This window comes from Cynara cardunculus, unplaced genomic scaffold (genome assembly GCF_001531365.2).
Source record: "Cynara cardunculus var. scolymus isolate 2C unplaced genomic scaffold, CcrdV1 Un_Scaffold_5361, whole genome shotgun sequence".
NCBI classification, from domain to species: domain Eukaryota; kingdom Viridiplantae; phylum Streptophyta; class Magnoliopsida; order Asterales; family Asteraceae; genus Cynara; species Cynara cardunculus.
This window is the reverse complement of record NW_020202371.1, coordinates 5,285-17,643: the sequence shown is the minus strand read 5'-3', so window position 1 is coordinate 17,643 and position 12,359 is coordinate 5,285. Positions and strand designations below refer to the sequence as shown.

General features: G+C 34.4%; 1 long non-coding RNA gene across 1 annotated transcript; it reads left to right on the top strand.

Moving 5' to 3' along the window:
* The first annotated feature begins 10,264 nt into the window (after positions 1 to 10,264).
* LOC112504376 lies at positions 10,265 to 10,962 on the top strand. Its single transcript, XR_003068176.1, has 3 exons — positions 10,265 to 10,488; positions 10,568 to 10,616; positions 10,733 to 10,962. It is a non-coding gene; the product is annotated as an uncharacterized LOC112504376 (long non-coding RNA).
* The last annotated feature ends 1,397 nt before the right edge of the window (positions 10,963 to 12,359 follow it).

The window sequence follows — 12,359 nt, the reverse complement described above, 5'->3', positions numbered from 1 at the left end:
AGAAGTTAAGGTTTCCCTTAGCTTTCCCATTTCTTCAGCTAATATGTGTCTTGTTACATATTCTGGGTGAGACATCCGTTCTTGATTCATATTTTTCAGAGTTTGATTTTGCTTGATTCATATTAATTTCTGGTTGGCTTATTCTGTCTCTGGTCTGCCCCCTACCTCTGCCTCTACCTCTGCCTCTGCTTCTACCCTCAGAGGTACCAATAGGAGCAACAGGGGATTCTTCTTCATTGGGGTGGGTGATCCTTCCTGACCTTCTTGATCTACTAGCCATCTGTAGATAACAAAGTATAAAACACATAGTTTTCACATTCCCAAATATAATAAAGTGTCTAAGTTCAGTTATGTACCTGTAGATTCAAAATTACATTGGCCAGATGTAATCCGAAAATACCTTACACACTGATCTCTYAACTTATTATATTTATTCCAAAAGTGCTAACTATGTCTGGGATCCTAATATGCAATGAAATAATTTAAGTCTAGGTATCATGCATGTGAAAACCTAAATCCCTTAAACTGAGGCTCTGATACCAACTCTGTAACACCCCCAATCCTTACGTTGCATATAACACATATTTTATATAGAGAGTACATGTTTTCCCCCACATAGGTCCTTGATACAAGAGTCTATAATGTAAAATACGCAAGCCAAAAATTCCAAAAGTACATGCTCTTGCATCCTAGCATCTATGCTTCCAAAACAGCTAAGCATATAGGGAAGTAATTCACATAATGCTCTTTCTTTTATCATCATTACCTGCACACTATTTTTGAAAACACACAATGAGGGTTAGACATGAATGTCTAGTGAGGTTCCCTTTTATGTAATGCAGGGTGAAGATCACCAAAACATTTATCAAATAATCATTTCACAACATGCGGAATAAAATCAGATTCTACTTTGGTCCATCGAGCCTCTAGTTCCAAACCACACTTGGAATATATTTCAATAACCAGGACCAGATCCCCTCTGGTCTCTTTTCTAGAGCTTCTGGTTCCTTGACGAGAGCCTCTGGTTGCACTGACCAGAACTTCTGACTCATATAATTTCTTAAAATGGTCTTTAGTTAAACTTTCAATCAATAAGATAGACTTTTTCATAAAAAAGAGTAATTATGAAGAGTTGATGTTCGACCAGAGCCTCTGGTTGAACTAACCAGAGCTTCTGGTTACAAAAGACATGATAAACCAGAGCCCCTCTGGTTCAACGTGTAAGCCAAACAGAGCTTCTCTGGTCTGTTTTACATAAAAAGATTCTAAGTATAAAATCCTTTTCTTAAAACTTCTAAAAATATGATTTTGACATAGAAGCTCTTACTAATAGATACAAAGCCTCTGGTCCAATTATTACATTTAGTAAAAAATTGCTCATTCTCCAAATTAATAACCAGAATCCTCTGGTCCAATAATGAGGACCAACCAGAGCCCCTCTAGTTCCTTCCAAGGAACAACTAGAGCCCCTCTGATTCCTCATAAAAATGATCATTCTGTTCCAAAAGACTTTTAACCAATATCAATGGCCATAGGCCAAGTTTTCCCCTTCTCAATAACATCAATACTATTATTTCTAATAAGAACAATATCTTTGAGGTCTCAAATCACAAAGAAGTAAGGACTCAAATTTATTGTTATCTTAAAAGACATAATAGTAAGAGCTATAATATTCACACACAATTGCCACCCTTATATCGAAAAGACACCTCTCCTTGATATGCCACCCTTMTTCCAAWAGACACCTCTCCTTGATATGCCACCCTTATTCCAAAAGACACCTCTCCTTGATATGCCACCCTTATTCCAAAAGACACCTCTCCTTGATATGCCACCCTTATTTCTTCTTCAAAATCTATGAACTAATTCGAATGAAGGACCACAGTCACAACCATCTTATCGAATCCTCATTCATAGTTTTATCCWTAACATCTATAGATTAATTCCAAATGAAGACAGATCAAAATCACAATCGTCTCAAAAGAATATTCTCTATAGTTTTCAACCAACAGTTTTATCATCAAAACTTTGAATATTCAAGAACAACCAGTTCTTGTAATAATATTTCCAAACTCAAATCCTTTTGTATCCTTTCAACAGGATATCATTTCAAAATTATTTTAAAGAAGCAACCTCTTATTTATCTTTCCTAAAACGGGTTTTAATACACAAATATATAACAATAACACCTTTAAACTATCAAAATAGTTTTACCATCTTTTCTTCAAAACCAATATCAAAACCCAGCAATTTATATAATAAAATATATAAAAATTCTAGTCATCAAAACTTACAGTGTAAAATCAACAGTATTTATAAAACTCATAGTTTATAATCAATGGTAGTTTAAAAACTCACCTTAACAATCACAGATTCTGTAGTTTTAAAACACACAGCAAATCACAAGCTCTTCAAACAGCTTTGAACAAAAGATTTGTTAAAAAATACTTCTCACCGCCACACCACCCTTTTTCTCTTTGAACAGATTTTTCTTCAAAATGAAATGATAAGATAAAATCTTATATTTTTTTAATTTCTTTAAATACTCCCACCATGGCAGTGAAGATTATTAAAAACTCATAGGCGGTGAAAGCTTTAACCAATAGAAATAATCTTGGGTGGTGGGTTTTTCATTATAAAATTCATGGTTTCTTAACCATGAAGGTATACGTTTTTGAATATAATAATGTTTCCACCAGAATAACTTATTACAAATGTACACCACCTTATGTATGCTTCACACCACATGCATACRTGTATWAATCATATATGTCATGCCATCTTTTCACATATATGCATGCACAATATCATGTTCACATATATAGTTCATGCATTTCTATTTAGATATGCATATTTCACATAATCCACCTAATAAACATGTAAAAATTACCTCAACCTAAATTGTCTCAATCCTGGTTATAACATCAGGAATACTTGTTCAGGATGAGACCATGATCTACCGCCGTTCTTAGACAATAGAAGACTACCAATTATGTCATTCATGGAAACATGCCCAAATAACCGACTATCTTTAGCTTCCTAAAAACTAAATAACAAACTACTATAGACAAAGAAAACTAAATAGCAAACTACTACAGACAAAAATTTCAATACAATTGTATTTGCAATAAGTACATTGAGTGTTTGCTATTGAAGAGGAAAGAAAATAAAGAAAAAGAAAAGATCTTAAGTTGATCGATGATGCAAGAAGGAAAGAATGGATGTTACCTCGAGAGCGATGGACTGAGGAATCGCTACACAATAATGAACTCAGATGGGATGCAATACCTATATGAGATTCTTGTAAATAAGCTATATCATGAAAGTTTATGTTATTGATGAGTGAAACTATAAAAAGACATACTATGCGAGATCTAAGTCCTTTTCTGTAGTACTCATAATCAATAGGTTCTGGTTTTGCATTATCCAATAAAAAATTCATTATCGCACACACAAGACAAACAATGTAATTGTTTTTTTGGTAAAACTGATTGGGTTCAACTGATTGACCAAAAAATAAGTCTAAAACAAAGCCAAACTGATTTGAATGTCATTTTAAGTCCACTATCAAACACTTAACATTGACTTTGGATACCTATGGTTGAATACAAGGCAGAACCTAATACTTCCAGCAGCCCAATATCATTCTAGATACAGTTGGAGAGAATCGTTATTAATATTAATCTAACATAGATTTTTATGACTTTTAAGCCATGTTAATGACTATAACAGTGAGTTGATGAAAGAGAAGCAAGCATTTTTTTACAAGAAATACTAAATCATTTTAAGGCATTTCCTCAAACATGTACAAATTGATTATTTGAAGGTTGATCTCATCACCGGTTAGACATGCACTTGAAAATCAACAAAAATACAAACTCCTTCTCCTAAAAAAAAGTGGTTTAGATATTAAGATTTGAGATATGAATAAAGTAAGTGCTCAGGTACCCCCTAATCATGTTCAAATGTATAACTTTCACAACTCGCTAGAGCTTTAAATTCATCATGCTTATCATATGATTCAGGAACAAGAGCATGCCAAATGTTTAAGCACTGCCCTCCTGCCTTGCCTTAAGTACCATCTCTTCTGTGGTGGTTCCAATGATCTCATTTGCATGTTTAAGACCAACACAATAATACCTTCCTAATGTATCCTAAATTTAGAAACAAAAATAATAATAAAAATAGGTTTGGTATTGGCATTAGCATTGGCATTGAAGATAAGAGAAAAGAAAACAAGTACTTCACCTTAGCAATAATGCCCAACTTTTCTAATTTTTGGACTGCATCATCCACGTCGAAGTTGCATCTCTCACCAAACTCTTCCTTTATTAGTTCCTCACACTTAATGTCGAGCTCCTGCATCATGCTTATTAATTACTTGTAGGTATTGTGTAAATCTAGTCCATATATACAAGGAGCAATATCTTTAGAGTGGCTTTGCCCTGTTCCATCAAGTTAAAGAAAAAAAATGATAACCTCTTTTACCTAGAAATGATTAAACTAACTGATTAAATTACTTAAACTCATTATACAAGGAACTTACATCAACTTAGGAAGAAAAAGATTTGTGGCTTGGCCTTGTGAAGTTATACTTGAGCACCATAAATTACGTAAAAGTAAAATAAATTCCTATAGACTTACTTCTTGTTGAATCACATCATCACACAAATGAAGAATAGTTCCTTTTCCACTGTACAATTGTTTGTCATATATGAACTGTGTAATTAAGTTCTGATATGTATCCATATTTTCCTGAAGCCTACATTCAGTTGGATCAAGATTGGTATCTAAAACCATACACATCCCACAAATATTTGGACAATAGAAAGAAGACTGACGTGAAGTATATTTTGGCACAATAACCAACTGCTGTAGAGATGACGACAACTATGACCCAAAAGTCAGCTTGAGGCTTCTCGATTGAACCAGTGGCAGCTTCTTGGAAGAAAAAAGAAAATAACTTACATCTTGTAGGAAAAATAAGAGTGAGAAGTTGATCATAATTCAGGGATTACTACCCAGGGCCAGTACAACAGTTGTATGAAATTTCACCCAGTCCATTGGGGTTAGACTTGGATTTTTCTTCTCTTGCTGTAAGTACAAATTACAATACGTTAAATTAAAGAAAGTCGCTGGTAGATGAAAAAAGATAGATGATGATGATGGTGAAGGAACACTCACTCACTAGGACAACTTCTCCGGCTGTCATGAATTTCTCCATAGACCTGCTCTATCCCAGAGTTCATCTGCAAATGGAAGGGATTGTGTTTCTCCATGAATCTGCTCCAACAATGATTATTTTCTTGAAGCTTGGACAAATGGAAGATGGAGAGATGTGGAAGAGATGGACCGTGCTTTTGAAGCTTTGATTTTCAATTTTGAATTTCAATTGGGAAAGTAAAAGTTGAAGAAGGTGTATAAAAGATTGTGATAGAAAGATCGTCTCAAACCTTTCTAGTTGGGTTTAAAATCCTTGCATCAAAAGCTTGTACATTATGCTTTTTGAGTTGTGATTAAGAGATTTTTTGAATTCAGGCTTTAAAGGTTAGTACTATGCGCTTAAAGGGTTGTAATTAAGATTTTGGCCTAAATACTTATTAATATAGTATGTATATATATATATATATATATAGTTCTTTACTTTTAATTTTTTATGAATCGTCCTTTATTGCTTTATTTTGTTAGTGTCATTTATATAACGTCGTTACATTAACGTAATTTAAATTTTCGTTTTTATTTATCGTAACTTTTTATTTAGTCGTTTAAATCTAGTTTAAATTATCGTTATCATGTTTATTAATCGTCGTAACTTAGTTTATATTTCGGCTAATTTTCCATCATTTATTTTAATCTCTAGTAGTCTTTAGTTTTATCATGACTTTTATATTTTTTAGCTTATAGATGATGGAAAATTACCCGAAATATACAAAGATCTACAATGTACTATTTTTATACAAAGATCAGGAGGCATCAACTCGCCTAAATTTTATCTGTTTAATTTTTTTTCCACACAGGTGTTGCAGCATGTCATCCCACACGGGTGCTGCAGCATGCCTGCAACACTCCTTCAACAATACTTCTTCAAAATTTTCAAACAGGTGTTGCACCACTCCTTCAACATCACTTCTTCAAATTGCCACCCTACTCTGAACATGGTAGGGTCCCCATACATCCAAGTGAACAACACCAAGACTTTGAGATTTGTGAGAGCTGGAATCAAACTTTTCACGTGTTTGTTTTGCCTTATGGCAAACCTCACACAGACCACAAGTGTCACTTCCAATGTTAAGTCTATCTTTCAAGACTTTTAGCACTTGGTCAGATGGGTGACCAAGGAGATTATGCCACAACTATGTGGACACATAACAAACGATCTTGAGATTATTAGAAGAAGTGGATGACTCACTATTCAAGTTCTAGTCAAAGAAATACAGGCCACCTTCTTGACTACCAGTCCCCACAATATTCTTTTGATGACAGTCCTGAACATAACACTTTGATTCATTAAACCTAATAAAGACCTTATTATCTCTAGCAAGTTTATGAACAGACAAGATTTACATTAAAATCAGGAACAACAAGAACATTGAAGAGAGTGACATTGTTAGATAAATTCAGGTTTCCAATTTTATTTATTTTAGCCTTTGTTCCATTTGGATGATTAACTTTAAGATTCAAATCAGTGACATCAACAATGTTATATAAATTGGAACAATTTGATGTCATGCGTTGGTTGGCACCTGAGTCAATAATCCAACCAGATTTAAAAGCTTTAAACATACCTGCCATATTAGCAGTTGCTCCCTCAGTAGTGGGTTTCTGGTCAATTAAGCCAAGAAGTTTGGTGACCTGTTCCTTAGAAAAGGGAAAGGAAGACTTAGGAGAAACAGATTCAGAGATAGAAGCACTTCCGACAGTAGGTTTGAAAATTGGATTTTGAGGCTTAAAACCTTGATTTTGAGGTCTGAGTCAAATTTGATTTTGAAAATCCTGTTAGTTTGAAGCAACTCTCAATGGTGTGTCCCGTAGGTCCACAGTGTTTGCACACAAGATTATTGAAATTTTTTCCTGGTCTTCTTCTTCTATTATCAATACTTTTACTAAGAAAAGTAGAGTGTTAGTTTTTGGAACGATTTTGGGACAAACTACTCCCCCTGTGAGATTCCTCCCTTGAGACAAGGGAGAAAGCAGTCTTACCGGAGGGAAGGCGGTCTCTAGTTTAAATATTGTTTCTAATAGGTTGGTAAATCTCATTCAATCCCAAAAGGAATTGCATAAGTTAGATCAGTTGGCTACGTTCTAGGAAGTCGTGAGATGCCTTACAAGTAAAGGATGGGAGTTTTACTAGAGCATCAAATTGGTTTCAGAAAGAGTTTAGCTTATGATAATATTCAAAAACAAAAGTGCCATTTTCACTTAAAGAATTGATTTCTCTTATCTGGTGTTGTTTTTTGCAAAGTATAAATGTCACTTCTATTTCTTATTGAATTCAACATTGATTTGGTACCCGAAGCAGCACCAGTAGCTAGAGCACCCTATCGTTTGGCGTCATCAGAATTAAAAGAGTTTGTTACCTAGTTGAAAGATGTTCTTTACAAAGGTTTCATCAGACCAAGTACTTCACCTTGGGGTGCTCCGGTTCTATTTGTCTAGAAGAAAGACGGATTGATACGGATGTGTATTGATTATCGGGAGTTGAACAAGCTGACAATCAAGAATAAGTATCCTTTTACCAAGAATCGGTGATTTATTTGATCAACTGTGGGAACTTGTTACTTTTCAGAAATGAAGATGTTGCGAATACTGCTTTCCAAACTCGGTATGGACATCAGGAGTTTTTGGTTATGCCTTTCGGTTTAACCAATACTCCTGCAACTTTCATGGATCTAATGAACTGGGTATGTAGTAAATATCTTGATAAATTCGTTATTGTGTTTATCGATGATATTCTTATATACTCAAAATCTGAAAAAGAGCATGTTGAACATCTTCGTCTAATCCTTGAACTTCTGAAGAACGAAAAGTTGTATGCAAAATTGTCCAAATGTGAATTTTGGTCGAGAGAATTCTAATTTATGGGTCATGTTATATCTGAGATGGGAGTGAAAGTGGATCCTGCTAAGATTGAAGCAGTAGAAATATGGGATGCACCGAGAACTCCTTCTGAAGTCTGAACTTTTCTTGAGTTAGCAGGTTACTATCGAAAATTTATTCCGAATTTCTCTAGAATTGTAGTACCATTAACTAAGCAGACACGAAAAACATTAAGTTTTAGTGGGAAGAGAATTAACAAAGAGAAATTTTAGATCTTCACAGATGACAAGAGTCTCCAACATTTGTTCAGCCAAACATAGTTAAACATGCGGTAACGACGATGGATTGAACTGGTAAATGATTATGATGGCGAGATTCTCTACCATCCAGGAAAAGCCAATGTGATACCTGACGCTTTAAGCAGAAAAGAGAAAAGTAGTACGATCAGGGCCATGGCAATGAGAATAAACCTATTGTGATAACCAGATCTTGGTTGTCACCTGAGGTAATGAATATGCGATTATTTGTTATATATGATTATGTGACAACATGATAAATTGATATATTTGATCATGCTAGTATGTGAAAACGTGCATAATGTAAATGCATGAATGAGATTATGTGTATATATGGATGCACATGTTCGTATGTATATATGTGTGATATGCATGCATGTATGTGCATATGTGCATGAGTGTATATATATATATATATATATATATATATGTGTGTGTGTGTGTGTGTGAGAGGTGAGTGTATGCATGTGGGGAGGAGGTTGTGTTGGCCGACCTTTCCAGTTTTAGAAAGGTATAGAAGGAGGGTTTGACTTCTATTACACCTCTTGCCATCTTTGAAATAAGTTTTGAGCGATTTAAAAAGAGTGATTGACCGAATTTCTTTATTTGGAATTACAAGAAGATTGGTTTCAAAAAGGTGAGTGCTTCTTACTGCTTTTAAACTTTTCATAGTTGTATAATTGATTGTAGAACTTTACTTTTGATTTAAAAGTTATCCGCTGGAGTGTTGTCCGGATTAGCCATAAACTGGACAAGTGTTAAGTAGTTTAGCCATAAACCGGACAAGGGTTGGGCGATTTAAGCCCTAAACCGGATAGGGCATGAGCGATTTATGAATAAACCGCTTGGTGAGTGTTGTCCGGATTAGACTTAAACCGATCAAGAGTCGAGCGGTTTAGTCTTAAACCGGACAAGTGTTGAGCGATTTATAAAGATTGAGTTTATGATTAAATATTTTGAACGGAGAAGTAGGAATACGACTAAATGGTGACCGGTTTATTTTTAAATCGGATAAAACCTTGAATTATGAGTTGTCTGGATTGGTAAATCGGACAAGTTATGTGAAGTATCATCTGGATTTGTTATTCGGACAAGGTTGACTGGATTAATGGTAAATCGGACAAGCCTTGGGCGATTTGTTGTCCGGACTTGGTAAATCGGCCAAGACTTGACCGGATATGAAGTCCGACCAAGTCTATTTTGAACGGATTTGCATTTTATATATAAATGGGGAATTTTGAAAAAGATAATTTTGATCTGATAATAATTCCATAGATTACGGTCTATTCTATATGGAACTGTTTTTGTGAAATGTTTTGATGAAGAAATAAGGGTGACATATCAAGGAGAGGTGTACCATGGGATAAGGGTGGCATATCAAGGAGAGGTGCACAGTTGGAAATAAGGGTGGCAATTGTATATGTGTGTTATATAATATAACTCTTACTATCATATCCCTTAAGATTAATGTGGTCTGGAATCTTTATTTCTTTGTGATTTAAAAATTTAGGATCAGGGTTCTTATTGGAAATCATAGTCTGAATGTTATAGAAAAGGGGATAACAGGTTTGGCATAAACTTTGAATAAACCTTGTTTGAACGGAAAAAGTTATAAAAGTAGCATTATGTTATTTAGTATAAACCTGTTTGGATTTGATGTATTGCTTACAAGCAAAGACTATTTGCTTGAAAAGTGAAAGGTATTAGTATTGTGCTCTTACTACATATATAAGCATTTAGACTCATATCTTAATTACAAACCATAAGACACAAAGTACTGCCATTTTATGCATACATTTCAAAAAACTCTTAATGACAACTTATGAAGCTAGATGTACAAGTTTTTTATGCTAAGCTTTTAAACCCAGAAAACCACCCAAAAATGGATGCTTCATAAGTTGCTTTCTTCCTTCAGTCCTCTTCTTCCTTATTTCATGTATCTCCCTGCGTCAAAACTGGTTTCGGTAGGTTCAGATGTTGTTTTCTTCCCTCACAGTCTTCAGACGTTGCTTTGATGTATCACCTAGAACAGAGTTTCTTCCTTCAATGTTCACGTGACCGATTTGATGTATCCCTTAATTATCGCTCCATATAACTCCCTCTTTGTGGTTTGATTTCTCTACCATCTCTTCAAAACCCTAAAGATTTCTCTGAGGTATGCTACTGATTTTAATTTCGATTTAGATTTAGAATTCCATTTCAGTTTTGATTTCCATTTCCATTTCGATTTGCAGCTGAAGATTTTTCAGATGTGATTTTGATTCCTCCGTTGATTCCAACGAGGTATACTGATATTGGGTTGCTGGAAGTATTAGGTTCCGCTTTCTACTCAACCATAGGTAATCAAGACTCGGTCCAGGTAATCCTTTGATTTACATATCTTTTGTGTATGTTAACAGTGGCCACAATGTAGCCCACTTTAAAGATCAAGATACAGGCCTATGGTGGGAGTTTGATGACGAAATTGTCTCAGATATGAGATTGCGTATTGTGTTGGTTTGTACACGCTCCTAATGAGCATTTCAATTACAGATATTTAATTTGAGTATGTTGTTTGTCGTTTGCCAACAGGACTTGATTATGAATACAAAGCCATCTATCTGTTCAAACGAGAGCAAGTAGCAACATAGTCCTGGTAACAAACTAAAATTGTTCAATTTAAGGGTTATAATCTGTATGAGCATGTTAGCTGAATAAATGCTTGTATCTTTCCAAAATAATGCATCATCGGTATTTTGGGGATATTTTTATGCATACCATAACATAAAATATAAAAACTTTGCTGTTGTCTTTAACAAAATCAATTTGATCTCTCAAAGTTCAGATTGTATCTCCTCTTTTAAACAGTGCGATTGTAAGGTTGGTGTAGGATAATGCTTTGACAGTATAAGTTTACATCATTGTAAGGTTGGTGTAAGGCTTGTGCACATATGTGGACTGCATAAATGCCACTTATGACCATACCAAATCAACACATTGAATAATATATATGGATAACCTACATGACACCTGGTTTCTGTTATGTAATGTTGCAGTCTTAAGATTCCTATTTTCTTCAGGTTGTTAACGACTTGTTGAATCTAACAGGACAAAATTTAAGAATCAAGGAGGATAGTCAGGTAACTTTTTGTAAACCACGTTGATGCTTGCTTTCTCATGTTTTCTCCATACAATGTCAATGTCCAAATTAATCAGTGTTCGAATATTCAACTTGAATCACAATTAACCGTGTGGCACATGAAGTGACATTTAGGCAATATGTACCTTCTTGCATTGTTTGATAATGTGTTTGTTTCACATGTAAATTTTGAAATCCAAAATATATGCAAATTTTCATCTAATAACCAGAAAGCCTCCTATGTAGACATAGGCGTCACGTGCCAGAAAATTCTGAAGTCCTGTCCTTTTATTTTGTATTCTTATCCTTCATAAACAGATGCTTGATGTAAAAATCCATTGTTCTAGCACTTTCTATATAAGTGTAGGAATATAATTGCAAAACAGAACATGGTTCTAGCACTTTCTGGAACATGGTTCTGCATAAACAAACCCATAAGAAACAGTTATATCTATTAGTCGTACTTGTTGATTCTGTAATAAACAAACCCCTAAGAAACTGTCATACATGATGATTATGTAATTGTATAGCACTAATCTTACTCTTATCTCTAAATATGTTCATGTTACACTTCATTTGTCTTGATTTCATGGCTGCTACTTTAGGTTGTTTCTATAAACAAACCCCTTGTTTGTTTGCAAGTGATGTTACCTAGCATCATTAGAAACACAAAATTTAAAACGTAGCTACTAATTAACTTTATGATGAGGAGCAAAATAGGTAGTTGATCATAAAAGGTTTATCTTCTTTGCAAATATGTTGATCAATCATAAATTTAGTGTTCATAGTTTGAAGGTAACGGTTGATTTCCTATAATAATTTTCATCACCATTAATGTGATATGTTGGGGAGGTCCAAAAAAGTTATGACCATTAGAGATTATAGTCAGGTTCATTTAATTTAGGATG